At 43.6% G+C, this 6041-nt stretch overlaps 1 protein-coding gene across 2 annotated transcripts in view; it reads left to right on the top strand.

Annotated features, from left to right (window-relative positions):
* The window catches only part of EEPD1 (endonuclease/exonuclease/phosphatase family domain containing 1), a 95547-nt gene that overhangs the window by 48931 nt on the left and 40575 nt on the right, over positions 1–6041 (top strand). The gene's annotated exons all lie outside the window — the stretch shown is intronic.

Genomic DNA, 6041 nt, shown 5'->3' with positions numbered 1-6041 from the left:
GGATCTAGGGGCTCGGGGGTGGGGGTGGGGGGGTCTGCCAGCACTCAGGAGCCCGGGAGCCCTGAGGAGCAGGACCTGACTCAGAAATGGATTCTCTTTTGGGTACTTGCCCCACATGGAGGCTGAAGAGCCCTGCAGTTTGAGGAGCCAGTCTTTCCATTTGCCGAGGATGCCCGTTGCCAAAAACAGGAGACCAGACATCATGCTACCCTTCAGAGACACCATCTCAGAAGTGTTTGGCTGCCGCTGAAAGCATCTTCTTGTTCATCGGGAAGACACAGGCTCAATCCTGGTTCCAGGTGCCCGGTGGCTCGCAGTGCCTCCTGATTGCTCCCTAAGATACCCATGATGACATAGAAAAATAATGAAGACTCACAGGCCTGCGAAAATAAGAAGGATTGACAAATGCCGGAATCTTCTGGCATCAACTAGTGATAGTGATGAGGGAGCCTGCTCAGGATCTATATTAATATACATGGTGCGAAGGTTCACGAAGAGGAGACCCTCCCTTCCCACCACCAACATCCCTCCTGAAAGCAATTTATACCTTCCCCATTGTGGGTTCCTGACTCACATCCCTGAAGCACTTTCCACCTGGTTGACCTTCCTTTTCTACCTTCAGTTACTGACCTCAGACTTGGGTCCTTGCTAACACATCCCCTTCCTCCTTTCTTTGTTTTTTCATTTATCCAAGTAGAATAAGGAAACACTGGAATGTAACCAGATGGGACATGGGGTAAACTGGCACAATTCAGTGCCTTCTAGTCAGTTTACTCCCCAAAAGCAAAATGCTACAAGTTGGGTGTCCTGGTTGCTGTGCATGCTGGGAAATAGGATGCTTTCTGTCTTGAGTTGGTTGAAAGTCTTAGAGGAGAAGGTGAACCTCACTAGAGTGAAGGTTCTGACTTTGCTGGAAGTGGTGCCCTTCGCCCTGTCCACCCCCACCCCACAGCCGATATGGGAAGGCACTCCATTTTTACACAGGTGGGCAGAAAATGAAATCACTGTCAGTCCACTCATAATGTCTGTTGGAAGTCTTTGGTCTGGACAAACTTTTCCTTGTTCAAGAATGAATAAAGACGAAAAGAAAAAAAAAAGAGTTTGTGGGGGAAATCCTGCAGAATGAGGTAAAGGCAAGAGCTGCAGAAGACCCAGAAGCAGTGTCTACTTTTGGGAAATCATCTATAGCAGGACGGAGAAAGGAATTTGGGGAAAAATGCTTGGAATCCTCAGCATACTACAAAAAGGCCTGGCCACCCTGGAACAGGAACAGAAAACTTTAAAGAACAAAGGGTTGATAGGAGGGCAACTGAAAGAAAATTTTTAAAAGGAGATGGATTAAATAAGAGAAGGTTTTTGGAAACAAAATCCTAGAGGAGAACTAAAATCGAAATTAGCAAGAGTATGGAAGAGTATTAATTTGTGGTAGGCTGAATAATGGCCTCAAAGGATATCCACATCCTAATCCCTGGGAACTGTGAATGTTACCTTACGTGGTACAAAAAAAAAAAAGAAAAAGAAAAAGAAAGAAAAAGAGAAAAAAGAAAAAAGACACCCAACTTTGCAGATGTGATTAAGTTAAGGATCTTGAGAGACGGAGAGGTTATTCTCCATCCCGCGGTTCCTAAATGCATTAATAAGTATCCTAATAAGAAATGGGCAGCGGGAGATTTGACAACAGAAGAGATAGCAATGTGACCACGGAGGCAGATATGGGAATGATGTGGCCACAAGCCAAGGAATGCGGGCAGCCACCAGAAGCTGAAAGAGACAGAGAACAGATTCTTCTCTAGAACCTCTAGAGGGATGGTGACCATTCCAACACCTTGATTTTGGCCTTCTGATACTGATTGCAGACTTCTGGCCTCCAGGACCATGAAAGAATACATTTCTGTTGTGTTAAGTCACCAAGTTTGTGATAATTGGTTAGAGCTGTGACAGGAAACTAACACAAATGCTATGGAGTATCAAATCAGTGGTGTGAATGGCGGAAAAAACCATGAGAAATGCTTCTGAAAGATACAAGGAAGAAAGATAAAAACAAGAGAAGGTTGTAGATGTGGAAGACAGAACAGTCAGCCCACATTCAGCTTAGTGGAGTTGGTGATTATTGGGATCAGCGATCGGGCAGCAAACACTTCCCTAACCTGACAAGAGACTATATGAATATAAAGGGCTAACTCATCACATTTGAACAAACTCAGGGAGAAGAGACCCACATCTGGGAATATCCTGGGAAGAATGTAGAATAACAAGTGTAAAGGGAGAGAAAAATATTTCACAAGCACCCAAACAGAGACAAGAGGAACAAAAAGCAAGTTGACTTTAGACTTATTCTCTGTAACAAAGCGCCTGAATCTATAGAACCTGTCAGAAGGTTAAAACACCTGGAAATGTCCTTTTTTTTTTTTTTTTCAATTCAGATATATTCCCAGGTCCCATATCACCTCTACCTAGATGTGGGGTCAGGGAACCTAAAACATTGAAAGTTCTGATTGTCGGGTAAATTTACGAACCATCTACAAAGTTTTAGCGGTTCTGTTGTAACCCAACAATTTTATACTCAACTGTGTGGTATTTTGCATAGGAAGGCAATCAAAAAAACATTCTTAGATATGCAAGGGCATCGGAAAGTATACAAACATGTCCCTTTTTAAAAATTTATTTTAAAGATATGTTGCAGAAGCTTAAAAGGTAAAGCCACGCAGAGCTGAAGAATAGGTAGCATAGGCCCTGGAATCAGTAATAGTAGAGCGCAATAAGTTATTATTATAAATCTGGTGACCAAACAAATACAGATGTCACACATTGTTCATAAGCAATAGTAATGGGAAGACAGCAATGTGACTGTTTTATGGATCGAGCCCTGGAGTATTGTTAAGGGAGATCAGAAAGGGAAAAGGAAATAAAGGTTTGTTATGCTGCTTGTCTGAAATAGGTTGGTACCTACCGAAAAAGTTGTTTCCTTCTCTATGCCAATCTTTGAAGAAGTGTTAATGGCTAAAGAAAGGCTCCAAATAATATGAGTACCAGTATGCACCATGGATGGTGGTTTGTGTGTGTTACATGTTGCTGAGTGGGCTCCGACTCCTGGTGACCCTGTGAATGAGGGACGACCACAGTGTCCTGTCCCAACAGCCCTGCTCAGCTGCTGTGGCCTCGTGCCGACAGCTTCTTTTATGGAGTCAATCCATCTCATATTGGGTCTTCCTCTATTTTCCCAGCATTATTGTCTTGTCCAAAGAACCCTGCCTTCTCCTGATGTGCCTGAAGTAGGGCAGCGGCAGTTTTGTCCTTTTTTGCCTCCAGCGACGTCTCAGGCTTCCGTTCTCTAGCTAAACATTGGGCTAAATACTTTCCTTGGTCATCTCTGCTCAAGGCCACAGGGGTGGATGTCAGATCCCTTCCCACCCACCTCTTCATGTGTTCTAAAGCTTCCTTAAGACCCTGCCTCAGTAGGCGGTACAGCCTGAACTTTGCAGACCCTTTCCCTAATCCCTACACCAAGGTGAAAAGCTTAAAGGTAAACACTGGGAGATCCAAAAACAAGTTCTTGAAGTGCCCATATACTGGGAAATAGAAGAGCAAAACTCGTCATAAAGTAGACCCCAAAAAGTACCCGCAGATTTTTAAAAGCAGAAACTGTGCAGGGTACTTCCTTGAACCACGGTATACTAGAATTATTTTTTAAAAAATAACATTTAAAACCCAAATACTTAGAGATGGAAAAATATAATCCAAATACTGTGGAGTTCCAATGAAAGAACCAAACGGCAGCCACACACAAGGTAGAAAGTAAGAAGAAGACCACACAATGAAATTTGAAACAAAGACTGTGTTTACTTAGAGAAAAAATTATGGCTTTATATACAAGAAATCATTTCAATAAATGAATATCCAACTCAAGAAGACGAACAGAGAAACTAAAGAAAACAATGGAAAGTTGGAGAAAAGAATTAATGAAGATAAATGTTGACCTGAATAAATTAGAAAAAGATGGTAGACTTGATAAATCCTGGTGCGAATTTTTTCAGAAGACCAACAAAGCACACTGATTTCTCACAAATCTAATTTTTAAAATGAGAGAAAAAAAATCTACTTCCATTAAAGAATGAGGAAGGAGGGGGCATAACCTCAGAAGCAGAGGTTTTTAAGTTAAAAGTGATTGCTCACACAATCCTGTGCTCAAAATTTAGACATCTGAATGGAGTGGACAATTTTCTAAGAAATCACTAAGAAATGGAAATTTCTGTAATTGATTCCAGAGGTTGAAAACCTGAATAGAACAAAACCCATGGCACTGTCATCAGAGAAGCTTCCTGCCCACTGTTTTGCAGACCGGGTCTTTCAAACCTGCCAAGAACAGTTGCCCAAATTAAATTCCACATAGATTGTTGTGGTGCCACGGCACTAATTCAACACTTCACTCTGGAAGGGAAGAGTGAGATTCAGGCGTGTGTTTGGTGGTGACAGGATGAGATGCTGTAGAGGGCGTCTGAATAAAGCTGCACCTTCCCTAGAAGCTTCTCCTCTCTTCCCAGTTGTGTGTACCCGCTCACGTCCAGAGGCTGAGCTCCACTGTGTTTTCCTGACCCCGAGGTTCATTTATCTGCAGCCTTATACTATGCCCAGTATGCCCTTCATCTTCCGTTTCTTCAACTTTGCTTCCTTTCTTCCCTGCTGTCAGCGTCCGCCTGGCAATAGCCCTATTTCCACTTCTAATTCTGTTACAGACCTCACCGTGGCAGACACTATCCAGTTGACACTATCTGCCCTCAAGCACCTTACCTTCTTGAAGCTTATCTAGCAAACATTAATTGCACGCATTCTAGATCTTTCTAAGCATTGCCTACCTTGACTTTAGAACTTTCCCTTGCAATTGCCATTTTTCTCCATGTCACTGCTAGCAGCTGTTTCTATCTGATTTGCCTCTCTTCTCACAGTTGAGTGCAGAAAAAGAAATTGCAGCTCATTGCAGCTGCCATCTGATGGGAACCCTGTTGTTTTCAGAGGTGCCCACCAAGCATTAGGCCACGTGACAGACACGCCCTACAAGCCCAGCTGTGCTGGTCCACGTCGGAACCTGGGAAGGCCTCAGGGAGACACAGACAGACCCCTGGCTTATGCCCAAGCATCGTCCTCGCCCCTGGGAGACCCTTGAGAGCAGGGATGCTATTGCATTTATCTTTGCTCCCCCTGTGCCTGGCACAGTTTCTGACATATAGGAGGGATTCAGTGTGTGTTTGTGGAATTAGCAAAAGGAGGGAAGGAGAGGAGGAAGGAGGAAGGAAGAGAGAGGAGGAGGAACAAAATGGAAAATGGAAAATGAGATTACTTTCCAGCGTAAGAAGTTAGAGGTATCAAATGGAGGATTCAGTAAGTGGGTTTGTTGCTCCTTCATGGATGAAATTTCCTCCCAGGGAGTATCTGATGTGCTAGAAGAATCTGATAGCATAAATACCGAAATAAATACTTGGAACGTGAAGAGGTTCTCAAGGTAAGAAATAACATTAGGATGGTTATATAACCGGAAATGTCTCGCATACTCCCAGAGACTGCCACCCTTAGGACGAAAACAGCACAGCTTCCCGAAGAAATCCAATGTGGTGAGCAGCTGCAGCAGTAGCTTCTTATTAAAAGGCGTGATTTCCATTTGGAAACTCGAGCTACGTAGACTTGAGTGTCCTGTCACCTTCTCTCCATCTTTCCTATCGTTTCTCCCCCGGCCCCTGAGACAATCTTACCTTGAGCTGCTGGGTTTTAGTAGTATAAGATTATCTCTTCTTTCTGCCCTCCCCCCTGCCCCCCATGGCCCCCTCCCACACGTACACACATTTAACACTATTTGGTATTGGTTTTAGAGCAGACAGCCAATCAGTTTGATGTCACACGCCGACTCCAACAGATTGATTGTGGCTCACTCGAGTGCTGAAGAAGATTCTGAAGGTGTGTCTGAGTGAAAAGGGGGAAATTTCCACAGAAAGAGATGGAGAAGGTTGGAGAGTAGCAATATATGTGTTAAGCATTTGCCATCCCCGTTC

Source organism: Rhinolophus sinicus, chromosome 4 (assembly GCF_057876585.1).
Source record: "Rhinolophus sinicus isolate RSI-liver-muscle chromosome 4, RSI-T2T, whole genome shotgun sequence".
NCBI lineage: Eukaryota > Metazoa > Chordata > Mammalia > Chiroptera > Rhinolophidae > Rhinolophus > Rhinolophus sinicus.
The sequence above is the reverse complement of the archived record's forward strand: the minus strand, read 5'-3'. Positions and strand labels throughout refer to the sequence as shown.